The sequence below is a fragment of the Apodemus sylvaticus genome, chromosome 3 (assembly GCF_947179515.1).
Source record: "Apodemus sylvaticus chromosome 3, mApoSyl1.1, whole genome shotgun sequence".
Classification (NCBI taxonomy): domain Eukaryota; kingdom Metazoa; phylum Chordata; class Mammalia; order Rodentia; family Muridae; genus Apodemus; species Apodemus sylvaticus.
Genome location: NC_067474.1, coordinates 77,215,294 through 77,238,536, shown reverse-complemented (window position 1 = coordinate 77,238,536; position 23,243 = coordinate 77,215,294). Strand labels below are relative to the sequence as shown.

Here is a 23,243-nt window from a genome sequence, read left to right as displayed (position 1 = left end):
TCAGCACAGTGGTGGCTGTGCAGGACTGTCTCTCTGAGACCTTGTGAGCGAGGTGGTGGATAGCTCATTTACTGCTCTATAAGTAGTACAAGTAGTACAAAGGATGCCTCTGTAAGTCAAGAATTTTTCATCTGCAGTGTGGTACAGCACAAACTAAGCTGTGTAGCTTTAGCAGCAGCGTGTTCTTAGGATGTGGGAGTGGTGGCAGGTTGACAAGTCGTATCTATTTGGATCAGGAACAAAAATCTTCTGTGTGTGGATTTTATGGCAGTTTTGCTTAGCATTGTTGAAATGTTCAATGTTTTGAATGTATAGTAAAGCTTTCTATCATTGACTCATGGTATACTAGAGAATCTCAAGTTGGGGAATTACGATCACTAGATGTCACTGTGTTCCTTGTAAGAGATGTGATAAGGTGGAAGGACTAGTCATTCATTCCTTAAGTCAGTAAGCACATTTTTGAATACACTCTTAATGCCTAACACTATAAAAAAAGAAAGAGTAGGAAAATAGATGTTGTCTCCCCCTCCCTGGATGCCAGAAATCTATTGCAGCTCCTCTTGTATGAGCCGTAACATTGAACAGCACCCATTTTTCCTATATGGTCTTTTAGTTCATGGAATCTATTATGGAGACTTGCGGAACAGACAGATATCCATGAAGCAGTCACACATAGCAAAGCCAGACTGTATAAAGTCCCAGGTGGAAGTCTGGGCTCATGAGATTAAAGTGCCTGCAAGGAACTCTGGGATCTGAGAAGGCTTTTCTGAGGAAGTAACTTTGAAAGCTAGCTACATAAAGTGAATATTGGAGGAGAAAGGGAAGGCTTGTTGGAGGAGAGAGGGAACAAGTGCATTCCAGACTGGAGGTCCAGGTCTTCAAAAGACCTGAAGAGTGGACAAATACATTTCATTTTAGAAGCTGAATGCTACTCAGTGTGGCTGGTAGCAAATTTGAAAGTTTTCCATGTATAGCAATGTGAAGTGCCCAGGCTGAGTTATAACAGCTATAAAGACAAAGAATTTTGTTCCAGAGCAACAGTGAACCTTGGAGAGGTGAGGTTAGATTGCTGGGCATAGCTGCTGTTTTCTTGGCTCCATGATTTTTCCCCCAGGAAGCATTACTATACCTGTTTCCTCCTAAGCATCCAGGTTTTTCTTCCTCTCTCTGAATCACTAACAGGTTTCTCTATAGTCATGGCAGCCCAGGACTGAGGCACATCAGATATTTTCTTTTCTTTCCTAGAACTCACTTTGTAGACCAGATTACCCTTGAACTCAGATATTGGCCTGTCTCTGCCTCTCAATGCTGGGATTAAAGGCACACACCACAACAGCTGGCTGCATCAGATATTTCCAAGACACCTTATAGTCAGAACAGGTGGAAGAACCCTATGTGGAAACAATCCTGACTGAGGGAATAACTACCACACAAAAAGACTGATGTAAGGATAGTGTTTATTCCCATTTCATTCATCGTTATATTTTCTACTCCTGCCTTAATCCTCTATCACCCACTCTTCTCCAGGTTATGCCTTTCTTTCCCATCTCTGAGCACTGAGGAGTGGCTGTATAGATAAAACACTAAAAGGCCTAGAGTACATGCTGGGCCTCATTCATGTGACTCTTCATCTGATTCCCTTAGAGGTTGGTACTATAAGAACGTATCTCACAAATGTATAAACTGAAGTTTGCAAATATCACTCAGAATACCACAGTGACTAGGGGTGGAGGCAGGATTCATATGCACTCCTGGACGCTACACTATTTGCTTCCATGAAGACTTAGTTTATTGCAGGAGACTCGGAACAAGATTATTTTTATCTCATTCAATCTCTCTTTTTCCCCCCTGGGGAGAAAAGAAAAGCCTCACAGAACTCCCAACTTCCAAATTTAGGTCTCTGTCTTTTGGTAGTTTATATATGAGATTAAAAAAATATATGACTGGTTTTTGTGCTTTCTTGGATACTTCCTTTTCTAGATAATACTTGATGATTTTGTTGATGCCCAAACTGTACTCTTCAAGTTAGATTCACACTTTTTGTATGGGAGAGCTCATCGATTGACCGAATCACAAGTGGACCATACTTTACTGATTTTTGTGGGAGCATCCTGGCCTTTGATTCTGAATGACAGAAGAGTAAGATCTGGATATTGAGGGACTATAGGACACTACCTCTTCAAGTGGCTGGTGTGTCCTGGAATCGATTCCAGTGAGCATATAGGAAGGGATGATGCCTTTTGCCTTAGCTGGAAAAGAATATTTAATTACCCTCTATGCTGTGACTTTTAAATATGCATAATGTTTTTTGTTAAATGAGTATCTTTATGATAGAGAATTTGATTAATGGACAATTTTCCTCCTCCACCTGTTAAGTGGCCCTTACGCAGCCCTAAGCCACAAATCTTGGCTCTGTACAACTGCTACTTATATGTACTAGACTTCGTGTGGTTACTAATTTAGCCTGTGGGTAAAGTAGAGACTCCAAGTGGGGAAGACACAGAAGTGTCACAGTGAAAACACAGACAGTTGGATTTGAATGCCACATCTGGCATTTACTGCCTGTGTGACCTTTCTTTTACTCATTCATAGAGTTACAATTATAAAATCCATCCATATCCATTTCAGGGCTGGGCGTTTTGTTTGGGTGAAGTAGACAATTGAAACACCAGGGATCTAAATTAGACACTCTCCACCATTGTTATATGCCATTGATTAGACTTCTGTTGTCTGTATGTGGTCTCTGAGTATCTAAATACGGAGAAATACAAGCTAACTTTATCCAAAATCCCCTTTTGATATTGTGATAAAATCAGATCTAATTTCTTCTTTTTAAAACTTGTATACTCAGTGTTATATTTGATTGTTTTATGTAATTCAAATGTATGTGTGTATACATGTAATCCGTATACATATACACTTGCTATATAATATAAGTATCAATGGTGAAAATACCATGTTTTTTTCTTTAAAGGTACATTAGTGATTTTTCCTTGTAATCTATTAATATATATTAATACTATGGTTTCCTCTAAGAAGTTATAGAAGAGTAAATGATGTTATCTATTGCTTTGTGCCCAATATTGTGAAAATTTTATAGCTGAAAACAATAAGCAACAGAATAAGACAAATAATAAAAAATTTAAAAATGCAAAATATTTTACTATCTTAGCTATCTCTAAGATGACTGATGAATAATAGCATATGCTGAACACAATCGATAAAGGAAACAAAAATCAGAACAAAGGTGAAATGCTACCTTACTCTCAGTAGAGTGGCAAATGACACATAAGTAGAGATTTTAGAGCAGTAGAGAAAATTCAGAACCAACATACTAACTTTGAAACCAAATAAGAAGAAAATATTTTGAGATTGAAAGGAAATCTAATCGCCTAATAAAAACTTACTTCTTACACAGAGTTAATGCCAATATTACTTCTTGGATTTAGTAATGAAAAGAGAAATATATGATAATCTTGCACCCTATCCCAATGGAAACTCATTTACTAGCTGAAGTATATTAAAATCTCCCATCCAAGTACTGAACAAATGGCCAAACAGTTACCAGGCCAACTTGGAATCCATCCCATGGGTGGACATCAAACCCTGACAGTATTACTGATGCTATGCTGTGTTTGCAGACAGGAGCCTAGCATGACTGTCCTCTGAGAAGCTTTACCTGCACTAAGACAGATGCAGATACAGCTACACATTCAACTGAGGTTGGGGACACCTATGGAAGTGTTAGGGGAAGGATTGAAGGAACTGAGGGGGATGGCAGCCGCATAGTAAGGCCAACAGTGTCAACTAACCCATCCCAGAACATAGTAGCAGAGGACTGCCTTGTCTGGCCTCGGTGGGAGAGAATATGCCTAATCCTGTAGACACTTGATGCCCCAAGGAGGGGTGACACCTGGGGAAGGGGCTCAGGGGAGGAGAATGGGGATGGGGGAAGAAGTCTGTGTGTTGGGACCTGAAGAGGGGGCAGCATTTGAGATGTAAATAAAAAATTAATTAATTAAAAAAAAAACTAGTTTCCTCACCAACAAAGTAGGGTGTGGATATGTTTACCTCAGAAGTCTTATGTTGAATAATTAGGAGACTACTTGGTAGTATTTTGGAGATTGTAAAATATTTAAGGTCTGGTGATTCACTTCCAGTCCTGTGAAGATTTCAGTCTTCATGTTGTCTTAGGAAAAGTCACATATAATTTTGGTCTTGTTGTGGTTGTTTGGCCTTCCTGCATATTTTTATTCTCTGCCAAAACACTTATTTGCTTCATTTCCATTTCTTGGCTCAAATTGAAGAAAATACTGATTAACATTTAAAAAGAAATTAACAAAGTCTCTTCTACCTCAGCTATTACCACTACCATCCCTGTACCACAACCTCCACCATCTCTACAACAATGATTGCTGCCATTACCACCACCCTGCCACCACCACTATCACCACTCCCATCACAAGAGTGACCATTGTTACTATATCACTAACCACTACCATTACCATCATTACAACAATGACCACATATAACTGCACAAAGACAATAATGATTACAACAATAACTTGAACACAATTACCACCATAACAAGGAGAATTGTATTACTACTACCATCAATATTTTCATCACTATCAGTATCACTCTAACAGCAATCTCCACTTTTAATGGTATCATTACTAGTGGGCACTGGTGTGCTATTGACACCACAACAACTACTTCTACCTTCTTATCACCACCTCTCATACCACAGTTACCAGCACCACATTACTATTATCATATGCATAGTCACCGCCATTACAACTCACAGTCACTATACCACCATCACTTGTCATTAGTATGTCCTTGTATAATGATATACAAGTCATTACTATGCCAGAAACTGTGCTAAGAAATACTACGCAGAAGGCATTAGGATGTAGACTGTAACTTCAAGGATCTCACAGTCTAGTAGATGAATCACAAGGCACATAAACAGCTCTAATTACTTGCATATGTTACATTAATGCATGACTTATTTTTAAATAATGAAATAAGCATTCCAAATTCATTAGAAGACAGTGAAAACCTTTGAATGGCTGGATCTGGGAAATGTTCTGGGGACTGAATGTACACAGAGATGAGTAGTATATATATCAATAACCTAAGGTAGGTCTATTGATAATGAAGTTCATAATCTCTAGTGTATATATGATATATCGTGTGTATGTGAGACTTTTGCATTGATCCAATAGCTTAAACGACTCCAGATATCTTACACTGACATGACATTTCTCAATAACAGTACAACACTCCAAGTTACCCTCAGTTCAGCCATCTGCATAGGACTTCTAGGTACTGGACTTTTAAATCTTATTTAACCATCTAGCAAGTTAATCAGGGAAAGACTAGTATTACTCCTGTTTAGGAGATAAGAATATTTAAGACAAGAGAAGCCTAGACTAAGGTCTATATATGCCAAATCTGGTCTGGACCAGCAATGGAAGACAATGTCCTTCCCATGTGCCAATCCAAGTGGTTGCCTGTTTTTGTAAACAAAGATTATAATAATATATTCATGTCCTTGGTTGGATTCCTGCTACAGTGACAGAGTTAAGTAGAAACCACAGAAAACCCTATAGTAAGTAATTCCTAAAACACTCCTCTCTACTCCTTAACATAAAATATTTACAAGATCATTATCTATACCAAAAGATAGTGGAAGAGAAATGTGAGAGAAATGTGCAGATGAATCAGTAGGTAGAGCGACTTGTCATTCAGCTGTCAACCTGAGGTTAATGCCTGGGACCCTCAGGATGGAAGGAGAGGGTCTACTGTAGCAAGATGTCATCTGACCTCCACACAGTCACCCATGGAGCTGTTGTAAATGTGTGCCCAATCTCTCTCTCTCTCTCTCTCTCTCTCTCTCTCTCTCTCTCTCTCTCTCTCTCTCTCTCTCTGACACATACATGCAAATGCAATAAAATAATATGCAACACTGAAGAGAAAAATTGATAGTAATTAGCTTTAAATGTGTGTGTCTAGTATTTTAAAAATTGTCATGCGTATTAGCATGCTTCCTTACTCTCCCCCTCCCCCAAGCACATTTGAGGAATGTGTTATTGTGCTAATTTCACAAACTGAAAATAAAATACCCAAGGTTCAGAGCTTAATAAATTTTCTGTGCTCATACAGCTATTGAATTGAAGGGTTAATTTAAGCCCAAGTTGCTAATTGAAAGTTGAGGATTTGGGCTGTTTTAGGATGTGTACTGGTCTAACACGAGATCTGAATATAGTCCCTAGCACCCTCATTGAGTGGCTGGCTTACAAATGCCTCTAATTCCAGCTCCATGGGGTCTGAACCCTTCATGAAGACTCCACAGGAACCTGAACTCACACGTGCACACCCACACAAAGGCACACACATCTTTTTTTTTTTAAAGATTTATTTATTTGTTGTATGTAAGTGCACTGTAGCTGTTTTCAGACACCCCAGAAGGAGTCAGATCTTTTTACGGATAGTTGTGAGCCACCATGTGGTTGCTGGGATTTGAACTCGGGACCTTCAGAAGAGTAGACAGTGCTCTTAACCGCCGAGCCATCTCTACAGCCCCCACACACATCTTCTTAAATCTTAAAAAAAGATAACAAAAATTAAAAAGAAACTTAAGAATTTAAAGGCAAGATTCCTGAGTCTAGAACTTAAGTATTTAATAAGCCACTCTTGCAATAGGTGAAAGAGGCTCAGGAGAGAGTAGGGGGACTCATTGATAAGAAGGGGTCCAGTACAGAGAAATGGAGGGAATCACGGGGATATGAAAATGACTACGCTTTACTATATAAATGTGAAAACTGTTGATTGAAAATCCGGGAACAACAGGAACAGGGTTGTTTAGAAAGCTGAGTTCTGGGTAAGTTAGAGTGCTGTATTAAGGGATATGGGGTCTGAAAGCAGTCTGGAGAACTTTAATCTCGGGATCAAGGGAGAGGTGTTACTAGATGTGAAGGTTAGGCTAAACACTACAGCAACATAGGACTTGAATTTCAAAGACCAGAACTCCTTTTAGTGAACATGCTATTAATTTGCTCTTTTTGTATCTTTGACTTTAAACCATTTTTGGATATTATCCTCAGAAAATTCATTCACAATTGTGTGTGTGTGTGTGTGTGTGTGTGTGTGTGTCTGATATGTATGCTTTCACATGTATGAGACTACATGTATCTGTGGAGGTATATGTACATGAATGTATGTATATCCATGTAGGGGTCATGTAATCTTCAGGGTCATTCCTCTTTGCTTTTGACAGAAGGATCTTTCAATGGTCTTCAATGCCACAATTAAGCTAGCCTGGCTGGATAGCAATCCCCAGGTAGTATCTTTCTCTGTTTCACCCTTCCCAGATGTGGGATTATAAGCACATCACCATGCTTCGATTTTTTTAAAGCATGGATTCTAGGGATCAAATTTGTGTCTTCCTGCTTGCAAGGCAAGCACTTTACCAGCTGAGCTAGCTCCCTAGCCCAGAATTATGCATTTTTATTATTGTTTTTCCTACGAAAGAGATTCGTGGCATCAGCATCTTCCCTGACTGTTATTCACTCAAATGTTGGAACAGTCAAATAAGAGGATATGTTGTGAGAACTATAGCAGAAATTTATTTACTTTTTGTGATGTTTGGGGAGAGTGGGAATCTGGTTCAAGTAATTTTAGTAAATATTGACTAATACTGTTTTGACCACTTCACATACATCAGAAAGCAATGGTGACACATATTCCCAGCATCTGTAAGCTTCATTTCTACCAGGATATGTACAATGGACAGAAAAATAAGAAGTTTAATAAATAATATGAAAAGGTAGATGATCAGATTATGAACAAGACAGGTGTATGTATGTACTCAAGTATAAAGTTCTGGGCCTCAAGTATCTCAAAAAAAAAAAAAAAAGACCAGAATCACTGAAGCAATATGGAATAAATATTCAATAAGAATGCACCTTCATGGCCACTTTGAAGCAATTCCGTCTGACTAAGAGCTACATGTGCCTTTTCATAAGCTTCCCCAGGTTCATTCTAACACTATTTTCTATATACTTTGACAAAACTTTGCTTCATGTCTTTGCCATTTTAAAATTCATATAAAGAATTCTTTGTTTATGGATTAAGAAACTCAAATGTTTCTTTCAGTCTAGCTTAAATCTTCTCTGCTATTATGGGCCACTTTGTCTCCATCTCCGATTCTGAGAAGGAGGTGAGCTGGTCAGGAGTCAGCCTGTCAGGCAATCCTTGGTAGCAGGGAAGATCAAAGAGAAAGAGGGGAATAATCCGAATATTACTCAACACACACGGTCAATTACAAAAGAAGAACTCAGTGCTTGGCTTGCCTACTTACAAAACTGGAAAACAAAGCTCTTTCCTAGGAGCAGAAGACTACCAGATTCAGAAAACTATACGGGACACAAAGTCTTAGCAAATGCGAATGTTTTGCATGTCAAAGAGTAGAGTTGATGAGGCATCAGATTCCGTTATTAAAGGTAATAAGTAGAACAACAGGGCACCCCTTCCCGGTACTTTAACAATAACATGCATTTACTAGGCATTGCAGTGGTGCCAGGAGCCCAGCTAAAACACTGGATGCACTTAGTTCACTGAACCCTCTCATCAACTTCACATGCACATAGCATCATTATCTTTCATTTCTCAATGTGAAAATGGAAGCAGTGAGAAGTTTAATCACTTGATCCAAGCTAGCAGAGCTAGGATGTGTCATCAGCACCTGACCACATCTTTCTATGCTGGCTCTTCGCCTCCAGCTTTTACAATGAAGTGTAAAAAATGGTTGCCTAACATGTACTAAAGACGTTATCACTTCATTCTGCTTACTGTTTCCAGCTACCATATCATCTTTGCTTAGTGGCCAGCTTCTGCAAAACTGAACAGTATCTGCCTGCATCATTTCATTACCCTTCATTCTGGCTCACCCCAGTTGTCCGGCTTCTCCCATTCATATTCCCGGCAGTGCTTTGCCTGCCATGAGAGGCCTTGTCTGTCTTCTGATGGTACTTTCCACCTCAGCTTTCTTTATCCTGAAGCCATGGCAACACCTACCATCCATGTTGTTTCTTTTTAGCTTCTGTATGTGCATGTGATGATTAGAGGAGGACGTCGGGGAGTCTTGTGATTTCCTCTATCATTTTCCTTTTCTGAGACAAATTCTCTTGTTTGATCTGAAGGTTGGTTAGTTTGGCTGGCTAGGAAGCTCCTGTGATCTTTTGTCTTCACCCTCCGGAGCTGGAGTTACTACCATGAGCAACAGTGCTTAGCTTGTACCTGGGTCCTGGAGATTTGAACTCAGGTATTTGCTTTCTCAGCAAGCACTTCTATTCACTTAGCTAAAGGATCTCCTGATCCTTAGGGTTTTTTTTTTTTTTTTAGTATTTATTTATTTATTTATTTATTTATTCATTCATTTATTTATTATTCATTCATTCATTCATTCATTCTCAATAGGGTGGTACGAGCTAGCCCATAACTCACTATATAGGATCAGGCTGATCCACCTGCTTCTGCCTTCCAGGTGTGGGCATTAAAGGTAAGTGCCACCACACCTGACACCTGTGTTTAAACAATTTCCTTCTACCACATATTGTAAAAGACATGGAGCTTATGTTTGAACAAGCTCAGTTTTTATGTTTTTTCTCAGTGCTCCCTGTGAATTCTCTTCTTTCAAGTAAAGTTATTGTTCCTGCCATTGAGCTAAAATACTTTCCTATATATTCAGGAGATGATTTTATGAGGTCTGAGATGGGACCAACTCTATTATATATGATTTTATGAGGTCTGAGATGGGACCGACTCTAACAGTAGCTGTTATTCGAGAATGAAGAAAGGTCACTAATCTGCAGTGGTATGTCCACAGTGTTCTTTCGCTACATGAGCTACACCAATTATACCAGCAGTGTTATATATTTATTTTCATTTTATACAAAAGGATGCATAGGCTAAAATCATATAGACAAACATTCCTTGAGGTCTAGGGCAGAGTCAGAACAAGAATTCCTTTTCCAGCTCCTCTACAGCAACTCATTCATCACCGCACCATCCTTTATCTGATGGTGTCATGCAAAGACCAGCCCCAGCCACAGAAATGGGAACTTCCAGAATAAAGCCAACTTTAGGCACCATCCCTATTGGCATTTAGCCCTGTTCACCAGGGGGTCTCTTCTTGGGTCATTAGACAATTTGAGTTAACAGTGAAGTTAAGGACCCATAGAGAATAAAAAAATCAATTCAACATTCTCTTTAGATTTATCTCTAATCTAAAAGAAAGAAGAAAAACAATTTATTCCAGATGTGCCTCACAATGTGTCAGGCATACACACTTGAAGTCACCAGTTATACAAATGGCCATTCTATATAGGGCCTTTCTGGTCAATAATCAAGGGATACCTGGCATCTCTGAGCAAAAGGGTTCTAGGCTATAAATTATACCCTGAGCTGAGGGGGAAAACATGAGGAATGTAACTTGTCCTTGTACCACAAGGTTTTGTTTTTGTTCAATATTGCCTGTACATTATACTATTTAAAGGAACACTGTCAAATTCCAGAATCTTCTTCACTGTAAAATTGATTTTGTTTAGAAAATCATAATAGATATAAACATAATGACATAGTGGACTTCCATGTACTCATCAGGATTTCATCAATGACCATCTCATCCCAAGCTGACCTCATCAGCCTTTTCACCTGTTTTGCTTTCTGACGTCATTCTTCCAATGGTGGGTTGCATTTCCTTGGTGACAATATGTTAAAGTTCAATGGTCTCATCTTTTTGGTAAGGTGAGGATAGTAGAGGGGGCCCCTTCTTCACAGGGTTCCTAAATATTAAATTGGGACTGAAAAAAAAGGCAGTACAAAAATCAGATCTATGTTAGAGTTCCATTTCACCACAGACTGTGGGCATATAATTTCATTCCTCAGAATCCAAATGGAATGCTATGATAATGGTATTTAACTTAGAGAGTTGTTAGACTAAATAAGATTACGTTGGGAAGCATTTAGCAAATTCCTTGTACATTGAATCCTTGCTGTAAATCAGTTTCAGCTTTGCTCCTCTCTCTTTACATTCTTCATATCCTCCCTCTTGTTATCATTTTTTGCCCTCTTGTCATCTTCAGCTCTTGCCTCTGATTAAAGCATCGAGTGCAAAGTATAATGAATAGCAATTGCTTTACCTTCATGACATTTACTGATTTTAACCAACAAATGAATAGTCAGCTCACTGAGGCAAGAAACGCATTCTTTCCTAAAGGCAAAGGTAGTATCTCTGAAAGTTGTTTCTTTCTTCTTCTTCTTTTTTTTTTTAAAGAAAGTTATTTCTATTGACACAATTTCCCATGGAAAATATTAAACACAATAATATAATTTTAGATGGACACAGGTATGTCTAAATTCTGTTAAAAATGTGTCTAGCTAGTTTTTTCTTAACTTTCATTTTAGTTTTTGTTAGATATTTTCTTTATTTACATTACAAATGTTATCCCCTTATCTCATTTCCCCTCTGAAAACTCCCTATCCCATCCCCCTCCACCTGCTCACTAACCCACCCACTCCCCCTTCCCTGTCCTGAAATTTCCCTATACTGGGGCATTAATCCTCCACAGGACCAAGGGCCTCTCTTCTCAATGATGCCACACAAGGCCATCCTCTGCTACATATGCAGCTGGAGTCATGGGTCCCTAGGAGCTCTAAGGGGTACTGGTTGGTTTGTATTGTTCCTCCTATGGGGTTGCAAACCCCCTATAGCTCCTTGGGTTCTTTCTATAGCTCCTCCATTGGTGACCCTGTGCTCAGTCCAGTAATTGGCTGAAAGCATACCCCTTTGTATTTGTCAGGCACTGGCAGAACCTCTCAGGATACAGCTATATCAGGCTCCATTCAGCAAGCAATTCTTGGTAATTCACAATAGTGTCTGGGTTTGGTCACTGTATATGGGATGGGACCCCAGATGGGGCAGTCTCTGTATGGTCTTTCCCTCTGTCTTTGCTTCACACTTTTTCACTGTATTTGCTCTCTTGAGTAAATTTTGTTCCCTCTTCTAAGGAGAACCAAAGTATTCACACTTTGGTCTTCTCTTGAGCTTCATGTGGCCTGCAAATTGTATCTTGTGTATTCTGAGCTTCTGGGCTGATATGTACTTATCAGTGAGTGCATACCGTATGTGTTCTTTTGTGATTGCACTACTTCAATCAGGATATTTTCTAGTTCCATATATTTACCTAAGAATTTCATGAATTCATTGATTTTAATAGCTGAGTTAAAAGTAGTAGTACTCCATTGTGCAAATGTACCACATTTTCTGTATTCTTTCCTCTGGATTCTGTCCAGCTTCTGGCTATTATAAATAAGACTGCTATGAACATAGTGGAACATGTGTCATTATTATATGTTGGAACATCTGGGTATATGCTTAGGAGAGGTATAGCTGGGTCCTCAGGTAGTACTATGTCCAATTTTCTGAGGAACCATCAAACTGATTTCCAAAGTGGTGGACCAGTTTGTAATCCCACCAGCAATGGAGCAGTGTTTCTTCTATTCTGTATTCTCACCAGTATCTGCTGTTTCCTGAGTTTTTGATCCTAGCCATTCTGATTGGTGTAAGGTAGAATCTCAGGGTCGTTTTGATTTGCATTTCCCTGATGACTAAAGATGTTGAACATTTCTTTAGGTACTTCTCAGACATTCAGTATTCCTCAGTTGAGAATTCTTTGTTTGGCTCTGTATCTCATTTTTAAATAGGGTTATTTGTTTCTCTGGAGTCTAACTTCTTGAGTTCTTTGTATATATTGGATATTGGTCCTCTATCAAATGTAGGATTGGTAAATATCTTTTCCCAATCTGTTGGTTGCCCTTGGTTGCTTCAAGTTTCTCTCCATTTAGTTTGATGTTGGCTACTGGTTTGCTGTATATTGCTTTTACTATGGTTAGGTATGGCTCTTGAATTCCTGATCTTTCCAAGACTTTTATCATGAAGGAGTGTTGGATCTTGTCAAATGCTTTCTCAGCATTTAGTGAAATGACCATGTGGTTTATTTCTTTGAATTTGTTTATGTCGTGGATTAATTTAAAGGATTTCCAAGAAGCCTTCTTGATCGTGATGGATAATCGTTTTGATGGGTTCTTAGTTTTGTTGGAATTTTATTGAGTATTTTTGCATTGATATACATAAGGAAAGTTGGTCTGAGGTTCTCTTTCTTTTTTGGGTCTTTGTGTGGTTTGGGTATCAGAGTAATTGTGGCTTCCTAAAACGAATTGGGTAGTGTTCATTCTGTTTCTATTTTGTGGAATAGTTTGAAGAATATTGGTATTAGGTGTTCTTTGAAGGCCTGATAGAACTCAGCACTAAACCCACCTGGTCCTGGGCTTTCTTTCTTTCTTTCTTTCTTTCTTTCTTTCTTTCTTTCTTTCTTTCTTTCTTTCTTTCTTTCTTTCTTTCTTTCTTTCTTTCTTTTTTTTTTTGGTTAGGAGACTATTAATGAATGCTTGTATTCCATTGGAGAATATGGGACTGTTTAGATGGTTTATCTGATCTTGATTGAAATTTGGTACCTGATAATCTTTCTAGAAATTTGTCCATTTTATCCAGATTTTCCAGTTTTGTTGATTATTGGCTTTTGTAGTAGGATCTGTTGGTTTATTTTTTGGATTTCCTCAGTTTCTGCTGTTGTGTCTCCCTTTTCTTTTCTGATTTTCTTAATTTGGGTACTGTCTCTGTGCCCTCTGGTTAGTCTGGCTAAGGTTTTACCTATCTTGTTTTAATTTTCTCAAAGAACACACACCTTGTTTTGTTGTTTTTTGTATAGTCCTTTTTGTTTCTTCTTGGTGGATTTCAGCCCTGAGTTTGATGACTTCTTGCCATCTACTCCTCTTGGGTTTATGTGCTTCTTTTTGTTCTAGAGCTTTCAGGTATGCTGTCAAATTGCTAGTGTATGTTCTGTCCAGTTTCTTTTTAAAGGCCCTCAGGGCTGTGAGCTTTCCTCTTAGCACTGCTTTCATTGTGTTCCATAATTTTGGTAAACTGTGGCTTCATTTTTATTAAATTCTAAAAAGTCTTTAATTTCTTTCTTATTTATTCCTTGACCAAGTTATTATTGAGTAGGATGTTGTTAAGCTTCCATGTTTCTGTGGACTTTCTGTTGTTTTTGTTGTTATTGAAGACCAGTCTGTTGTGACCTGGTAGGATGCATGGGATTATTTCAATTTTGTTTTATCTATTGAGGCCTGTTTTGTGACCAATTATGCAGTCAAATTTGGAGAAGGTTCTATGAGGTGCTGAAAAGAAGGTATATTCTTTTGCTATAGGATACAATGTTCAATAGATATCTGTTAAATCCATTTGGTTCATAACTTGTTTGTTTCATTGTTTCTCTGTTTGGTTTCTGTTTCCACAATTTGTTTGGTGAAGAGATTGAGGTATGAAAGCCTCCCACTATTATTGTGTAAGGTACAATGTGTGCTTTGAACTTTAATAAAGTTTCTTTTATAAACGTGGGTGCCCTGACACTTCCTGAGGACCCTGCTATACCACTCCTGGGCATCTACCCAGAGGATTCTTCAGCATGCAATAAGGACACATGCTCCACTATGTTCATAACAGCCCTTTCCAGCAGAAACTGGAAAGAACCCAGGTGTCCCTCAACGGACGAATGGATACAAAAAATGTGGTATATTTAGACAATGGAGTACTATTCAGCCATTAGAAACAATGAATTCATGAAATTCTTAGACAAATGGATGGAGCTGGAGAACATCATACTAAGTGAGGTAACACAGTCTCAAAAGATCAATCATGGTATGCACTCACTGATAAGTGGATATTAGCCTAGAAACTCTGAATACCCAAAACATAATCCACATATTAAATGATGTCCAAAAAGAATGGAGGAGTGGCCCCTGGTTCTGGAAAGACTCAGTGCAACAGTATAGGGGAATACCAGAACAGGGAAGTGGGAAGGGGTAGATGGAGGACCAGGGGAGGGAAGAGGGCTTATGGGACTTGTGGGGAGTGGGGACCCAGAAAAGGGGAAATCATTTGAAATATAAATAAAAAATATATCAATAAAAAATGTGGGTTCCCTTGCATCTAGTGCATAGATGTTCAGAATTGAGAATTCTTTTTGGTAGATTTTTAAGATTTTTTTTTTATGAGTTCAGTTTGAAAGTCGAGTTTATTCGATATTAGAATGGCTCCTGTTTGTTTCTTGGGACCATTTGCTTGGAAAATTGTTTTCCAGTCTTTTTCTTTGAAGTAGTGTCTGTCTTTGTCACTGAGGTGGGTTTTGGTATGTAGCAAAATGTTGGGTCCTGTTTATATATCCAGACTCTTATGTCTTTTTATGGAGAATTGAGTCCATTGATTTTAAGAGATATTAAAGAAAAGTGATTGTTGCTTCCTGTTATTTTCGTTGTTAGAGGTGGAATTATATTTATGTGGATATCTTCTTTTTGGTTTGTTAAATGAAGATTATTTTCTTACTTTTTCTAGGGTGTAGTTTCCCTCCTTGTGTTGGAGTTTTCCATTTATTATCCTTTTAAGTGATGTATTTGTGGAAAGGTATTTTGTAATTTGGTTTTTGTCATGGAATATCTTGGTTTCTCTATCTATTTGAAAGTTTTTAAAAGCTTTGCTGAGTAGAGTAGCTTTGGCTGGCATTTGTGTTCTCTTAGGGTCTGTATGAGTTCTGCCCAGGATCTTCTAGCTTTTGTAGTCTCTGGTGAAAGTTTGTTCGAATTCTAATAGGTCTGCCTTTATATGTTACTTGACTGTTTTCCCTTACTGCTTTTAATATTCTTTCTTTATTTTGTGCATTTTGGTGTTTTGATTATTATGTGAAGAGAATAATTTGTTTTCTGGTCCAATCTATTTGTAGTTCTATAGGCTTCTTCTACATCTATGGGTATCTCTTTTTTTAGGTTAGGGAAGTTTTCTTCTATAATTTTGTTGAAGATATTTACTGTTCCTTTAAGTTGTGAATCTTTGCTCTCTTCTATACCTATTATCTTTAGGTTTGGTCTTCTCATTTTGTCCTGGATTTCCTGGATGTTTTGGATTAGGAGCTTTTTGCATTTTGCATTTTCTTTGACTATTGTGTCAATGTTTTCTATAGTGTCTTCTGCAACTGAGATTTTGTCTTGTGTCTCTTGAATTCTGCTGGTGATGGTTGCATATATGACTCCTGATCTATTTCCTAGGTTTTCTATCTCCAGAGTTGTCTCCCTTTGTGATTTCTTTTTTGTTTTTACTTCCACTTTTTAGGTTCTGAATGGTTTTGTTCAATTCCTTCACCTGTTTTGTTGTGTTTTCCTATAATTCTTTAAGTGATTTTTGTGTTTCTTCTTTAAGAGCTTCTACCTGTTTACCCGTGTTCTCCTGTATTTCTTTAAGGGAGTTATTTATGTCATTCTTAAAGTCCTCTATCAGCTTCATCAGATGTGATTTTAAATCCAAATCTTTCTTTTCTGGTGTGTTGGGGTATCAAGGACTTGCTGTGGTGGGAGAACTGGGTTTTGGTGATACCAAGTAGCCTTGGTTTTTGTTGGTAAGGTTCTTGAGTTTGCCTTTAGAATCTGTTCATCTCTGGTGTTAGTTGGTCTTGCTGTCTCTAGCCGGAGCTTATACCTCCTGTGGGCCTGTGTCAGTACTCCTGGAAGACCAGCTCTTTCCTGGAAGGACCCATGCATGGAGTTGTCTAACTGCTTTTTTATTGTTTGATTGATGAATATTTGAGCTATAAACTATTCCTATTCAAAACTTAGGCAGTGTTTATACAATTATCAAATATCTCTTTATGTGAATAAAAGAATATAGCTTTAGCTTTATTTTAAGGCATTTAAAATTATATAGGAGCCATTACAATGTTAGAGATTAATATACCCATTTTAATGTTCAAAATCAATGTATTTCAACATGCACAGAGGGGTTACTTATATTAATATATGAACCACGAGTCTTGTTCCAATGACCATATTCTTGATTTCCTTATTCTGCTGTCCACCAAGCATACAGAACATTTTAACTCACTCTGGGTTAAGTTATTCAGACTTTTCTAATTATGTTGATTGAAATATATTTGTAGTGAATTTGATAAAAAAAAAATACCTCATTAAAATCCTGAGGTATGGCTCAGTTGTAGAGAACTTGCATCCCATGCAAGATACCCTTATTTTAAGCCTCAGAGGTAACAACATCAACAACAAAATATAAATTCCTTGTTCATCAACATATTTCTCTGCTATATTCACACACCTTCCTTCCAAATGCCAAAGCAGACTCAGTATGAACCTGGAGTAAACGTGACTCTTCCTGTTCTCTGACTTTTCTTCTTCAACCACACATTTATAGTCTCAACTATGAAGCATCTACCAGCAAAGGAGACTTACTCTGTTGAATGCTTCCTCTCATACGAATACTGGAAAAAGAGGTTACCAGTGGCCACAGGAGAGAAATGCCATTATTTTCTGTCAACACTTAGCCACGTAAACTCTATGATATTAGCCTTTCCATCCGCCTCTCATCTCCAGATGTTCTTACCACAAGGGAGAGACATTACTATCTGTCAGAGGATACAAAGCTTTAGAACACAGGTCTTGTCTTTTGGGTGGGGCTGAGATTTTTGGTTAGTGGCTTCCCTTAGGAAAAATATATGTGTTCCATCCCATGTTCCCTTTCTAGGACTGAGTGGGCCAGGAACAACGCCTACAGTTTTAGAAGACAGTCTGAAAGAATGAACTTAGATCTATCCAAAGCTAAGACTCCTTTGGCAATCCAAGGTCACGGGGCAGGCTGCTTTTGGAAGATGACGCACAGTTAGATGGATGAGGCTACTGATATGGCTATGTCTTCTCCCTGGAGTTATAACTGATGTTTCCTATTGTTCATAATTGCTCTGCTATTCATCACTTTCACAATTGCTATCAGCTCCATGACAAGGAGGACAAATAGTCTGGAGCTAGTTTAGAACAATGTCAGCATGAGCTGTGGCCCTGACAACTAAGTAGTTCTATTCAGGATCACAGAGCTTAGCTGTGCAAGGAGCTTCTAGCACTCAGATTTTGCCACAAACCCTCTCAATACTTGTTCATACAATGAACATATTAACAGTTCTTGATTAACAACAAAAAATAATTTATAGCCCAACAGAGGGGGAAGACAAATAAATAATTGAACAGAATGGTAAATTCAACAGACATATGATCCAAGGCATAATAGGCGCTTTCAGTTCTGAAAAGTAGGAGAATGATTTTCAGAGAAATTTACCGTGATCATGAGTCTTAAATGATAAGATTGATTTGTTCAAAAGTAGAATGAAGGGAATGAAGATTGAGATGTGCTATATGATGGCAAAGTGACATGGAAGGATATCATCTGCCAGGTTCATAACCAGTGCTTAGGTATAACCGGTGCGTGGGGTGGAGAGAGACAAGTGTGGTGGGATACGAGACTAGTGTAATTGTTTGATATCATTTTGTGAAGGATCCTATTAAAGTCAAGAAGCAGAATATTTATACCTGTTTCAATCTAAATACATTAACAGACAAAAAAGGAAATAGCTGAAACTTTCTAAACATAGGAGATATTATTACAATAGCGTAGTTTATTTGTTTGTTTGTTTTGTGTATATGTCTCTCTCTCTCTCTCTCTCTCTCTCTCTCTCTCTCTCTCTGTGTGTGTGTGTGTGTGTGTGTGTGTGTGTGTGTGTGTGTGTGTGTAAATAGAAAATGAAGCCTGGCTGAGTCACAGGAATCAAGGTTTCAATTCAACAGGAATTCTGGTGCCTGCTGTCTGGTGCCTGGTACCTGTTTCCACAATCATTTAAGCTTATTCTCATTCTTACTATCATCTTGTAAGCTTAGCTTCTCCAGACAAGTTGAAAGTTAAAACAAATAGAAAAACTGAAAGAATACCTTAGTCCAAATTTCTAATAAAATTGTCAGCTACTCTAGTTTGTATTAAACAACTTGTATCAACCAACTAATTAGATTTTGTTAAAACAGCATATTCACTTAGTTCAAGTTTTCCCAGTAAGGTTTCATCTTTTATATGGTAACAACAAAATCAAGGAAACAAACACAAAACTTAATAAACAAAAGAACTACAAGCAACAAGTAACTTATCTTTTGTAGAGGACCTAATTACATAACTCTTCCAGACATTAAAGAGTTCAAAACAATTCTATTGAAGAAGAAGAGTTCAATTTGCTTCTGTTATTATTCAGGGTGTTTTACACAGTTTAATACTGCCTTCCAGGAAGGTATGGAAGGGTTCCACATGAATGGTTTTGGATCTTTGAGCTCCTGGGCTTTTTGTAGGACTGGCAGAGAGGAAGTCTTCAAAGCTACGGTGAAGAGAGAAGGACATAATTCATCAGAGTTCTGAATATTGGAACTGTTGAATACTCAGTCCTAAAGAGTTTTAATTTTTATCCCTCCAAGACTCAAGGAATTTTGGGGAAGTAGGGGCAAAATGAATCCTCCATGACCAAGTTTCTACACTGTAGACACTCTATATAATAGATACTATACTATATTGCAGGCACAGTCATTCTTAACCTTCCTAATGCTGTGACCCTTTAATACAGTTTCTTATGTTGTGGTGACACCCAACCAAAATTGTAATTTTGATACTGTTTTGAGTTGTAATGTAAATTTCTGATATGTATAATATCTGATATATGTCCCCAAATGGATTGCAGCACAGAAGTTGAGAACCACTGGTCTATAGGAGCTTAATAATCTCTGGGGAAGGAAGTGACATTTTCTTCCATGGTATAGACAGTGGTAATGTACCTGTCTTATTCATAACTTCTTACCCAGTACTTTCAGGAAACACCAATATAATAAATCATACAAAAATAATAATATCAAAATTAGAAGAGAGAAAGAAGACTTTGGAAAGAAGAAGACTGTCATTGGGAATGGATAAGGGACAAAGGATAGTAATGGAGGTATATATACTAAAGATACACATGTGTGAAGATGTTATAATAAAATATTATGCATAACTAATGTGTGCTAATAGAAAATGATAAAGGAGAAATACTATAGAGACATTATTTTTGATATTAGCTAACTATGAAGAACCAATTTATTAATCAATTATTATCAAATCAAATGCAGTCAGGGTACCCCAAACCAACATACACACAGGATATTTGAAAAAAAAAGTTAACAATTAAAGAAACACTAAAGTATAATGCAGTAAAGAATATTTTGGTATATAAAGACTTAGAAAAGAGTCTGCCCTACATTCAGAGGCTCTATCTTGGTTGTAGGCTGAAGAAATATTGAAAGGAAATTATCATTGGAGGGAAGGTGTGTCTGGGAGAAGAAATAATATATTAGGGCAGGAAGGGATGAAAAAGCATAATCAGAACATAAATACTAAATAGTATTTAGTGCCAAGAAGGATGCTGGAGGAAGACACAGAGGCCAGAGTTTTGATGAGCCCATCATTAATACAAAGGAATCCAAATGGTGTTTAGTAATTGAATGGCCAGAATCATGCTACATTCTATGTACATATATGTGGGGGTGGGGGTGGGGTATATATATATATATCTGTGTGTGTATGTGTGTTTGTATTCCAAATATATAACTATAACCTGCTCAATCCTTATAAAGTTCCTTGTAAGAAAACTCACTTAACTGTTGTATGGATGCTAGAGATTAAACTCAGGTCCTCATGATCCCAAACAAGCAGAGAGCCATTACCTCCCTGGCTCCAGATTTCTTGGACCACAGAAGTGAACTTCACTTTCCTCCATCTCAAATCTATTGAGCTTGGTTAATTCAAGCACATACTGGAAGAATATACTGACTAATACATACATAGGATTGACCAAAACAGTTAACTTGCCTCTTCTAGAAAGTAAGTAGTGTACCTCCAATACCACCCATCCTCAATATTTAGGAAACATGATCAAAACAAAGAAGAAGCTAAAGTACTTGAGTGAGTGTTTGAAATAGACACCTGTTTGTATCCTAAAAATAACTCATCCTGTTTTGTAATATGAACTGTCATCAAATCATAGATGTCTCAAATTATTAAAAATTTCAATGTTCTCAAGGGTTTAATGAAGACAATGCAACTTACAACATGGGATTGATATATTGGTTAAGTTGGTTCACTAGAGTTAAATATGTGAGTTTAGAAATTGAGAAATATTAGTACAAGTTTTGCTTTGTTAAATACTGGCTATGTGAGTAAGGAAAAGTGCTCAAAGTCCTTAGTGCCTCAGTCTCACTTTCTATAATGGAACAATTCAAGTACTCAACTCCTATGCTGGTGACAATTAGGTGTCTCCCTGCATATCAAACTCTGGGCATCATGTCATTCATATACAACTGTTTAAAAAATGCTCACTATCATTTTTAGTGCATTCACCTAGTACTTCATCCTCTGTAAGATGAATGGGAGCTGAAATGTAAGACTAGCTGACAAGAAAAATAACTCCTTGTTGAAGGATCATATAAACCTGTCATCTTGCCTCTGTATCTCTTGAAAAACAGAGAGTTGACAGATACCCTTGTGTGTGTGTGTGTGTGTGTGTGTGTGTGGTGTGTGTGTAATATTTTCTTACTAGGCACAGTTCCTGTAGTAAGGTAGATTTTCAGTTGACTCTAATTGCTATCTAGATTAAGGAGCTGTTCTGTTGGGCTCTTATCATTTAGAAAAGAAGAACTTCAAAAGTAGTGAATTCTGACAGGGGAAACTGGGTGTTGTTCTTTTGATTTATAGAGCCATAAATTCAGTTGCATGATTTCTCATATTGGAGATGAGTCCTTACAAATTGGTATTTTATCACAGAGCAGAATGAGCTGAGCATGAAAACAAATGATTGGAGGAAGTCAGTGAGCAAGTTTCTGAGCTGAGATTTGTCCTAGTTTGTCTTCTGTTGCTGAGATAAACATCATGATGGGAAGCAATTTGGAAAGATAAAGGTTTATTTGAGATACAAATCTAGCTGGAAGGTCATCATTGATAAAACCTAGGAGGGGTATCTAAGCAGAAACAGAGGCTGGAACCATGGGGAAAATGCTGCTTTATGATTTTGTCTCTATGGTATGCTCAGTCTGTTTTCTTATATAACCAAATGTTGTCTTCCTCAAAAGAGCACCACCTACGACAGATTGAGCCCAGCCAATTAATCATTAATCATGAAAATTCTCAACAGACTTGCCCATAACCCCTATCAGATAGAGGCAATTCCTCAATAGAGATTGCTTCTCCCCAGATAACTCTAGTTTGTGCCAAATTAACAAAAACTAATCATCATGGAGATGAACGTTAAGAGTATAGTGCTATTGAGTTTAATTGAAGTGATTCTGAGACTATAATTTTTTTATGATACTTGACTGGATTATCTGTTAAGAATTACTAGAGACAAGTTAGCAAGCAGAAGGAATACTACCAGGCTTTGACTATGATGAGACTCTCTCGGTGTCTGTCTCCTTCTTCCTACTTCTTTCTTGGTCAAATTATCAATGGCATGTATGAACTTCTTTTTCAGGGTAGGTGCTACATGGATGGCTGTCAAGTTGGATATTTTGTAGTCATGTAATAAAACTGAATATACAGTAGAGAACATCCTGTAATTTGCTATCTACATACTCCTACAAACTTCACAACATTTCACATGAAAAATAATATATTTGTTATAGTTGGTGAGAATGCATTTATATTATCATCATCAACCAAACATGATTGTTTATATTAGAGTTCCCTCAGAGGTATGTAACTTTTGAGTATTGACACATGCACATTGCATGTGTACATGACTGTAATACAATCAGGAAATCAGTGTCAATGGAAAGTATGGATGCCCTTCAAAATTTTACTTGAATTTGTATGTAGTTGAAAGTTTCCATTTTGCTTACTTGTACTTTCTTAAAACAATCTTTGAGATAAGCTATCACACATCCCTTGTTGCTTTGTTGAGAATAAGGAGGCTGATAACTAGCACTTCTCTCTTTCCATGCATTCTCACACATACTACTTAACTATGTCGTCACTAATTATCTAACATGATGATGAATAGATAGTTTCCTTTTCATTTTCAGACTACATGGGCCTGGTTATTTCATTCTATCTCTTGAAGCTCATTCACTTCATCACAAGTCACTTAAAGCTACTAGGTACGTGAGTATATGTCCCATCTTGTGGTGCACATGAATGGATAACACATGGTCCAGGTATAGCTTACCCAAGA

General features: G+C 37.6%; 1 protein-coding gene across 3 annotated transcripts in view; it reads left to right on the top strand.

Moving 5' to 3' along the window:
- Positions 1-23,243, top strand: part of Astn2 (astrotactin 2) — a 989,271-nt gene that overhangs the window by 784,671 nt on the left and 181,357 nt on the right. The gene's annotated exons all lie outside the window — the stretch shown is intronic.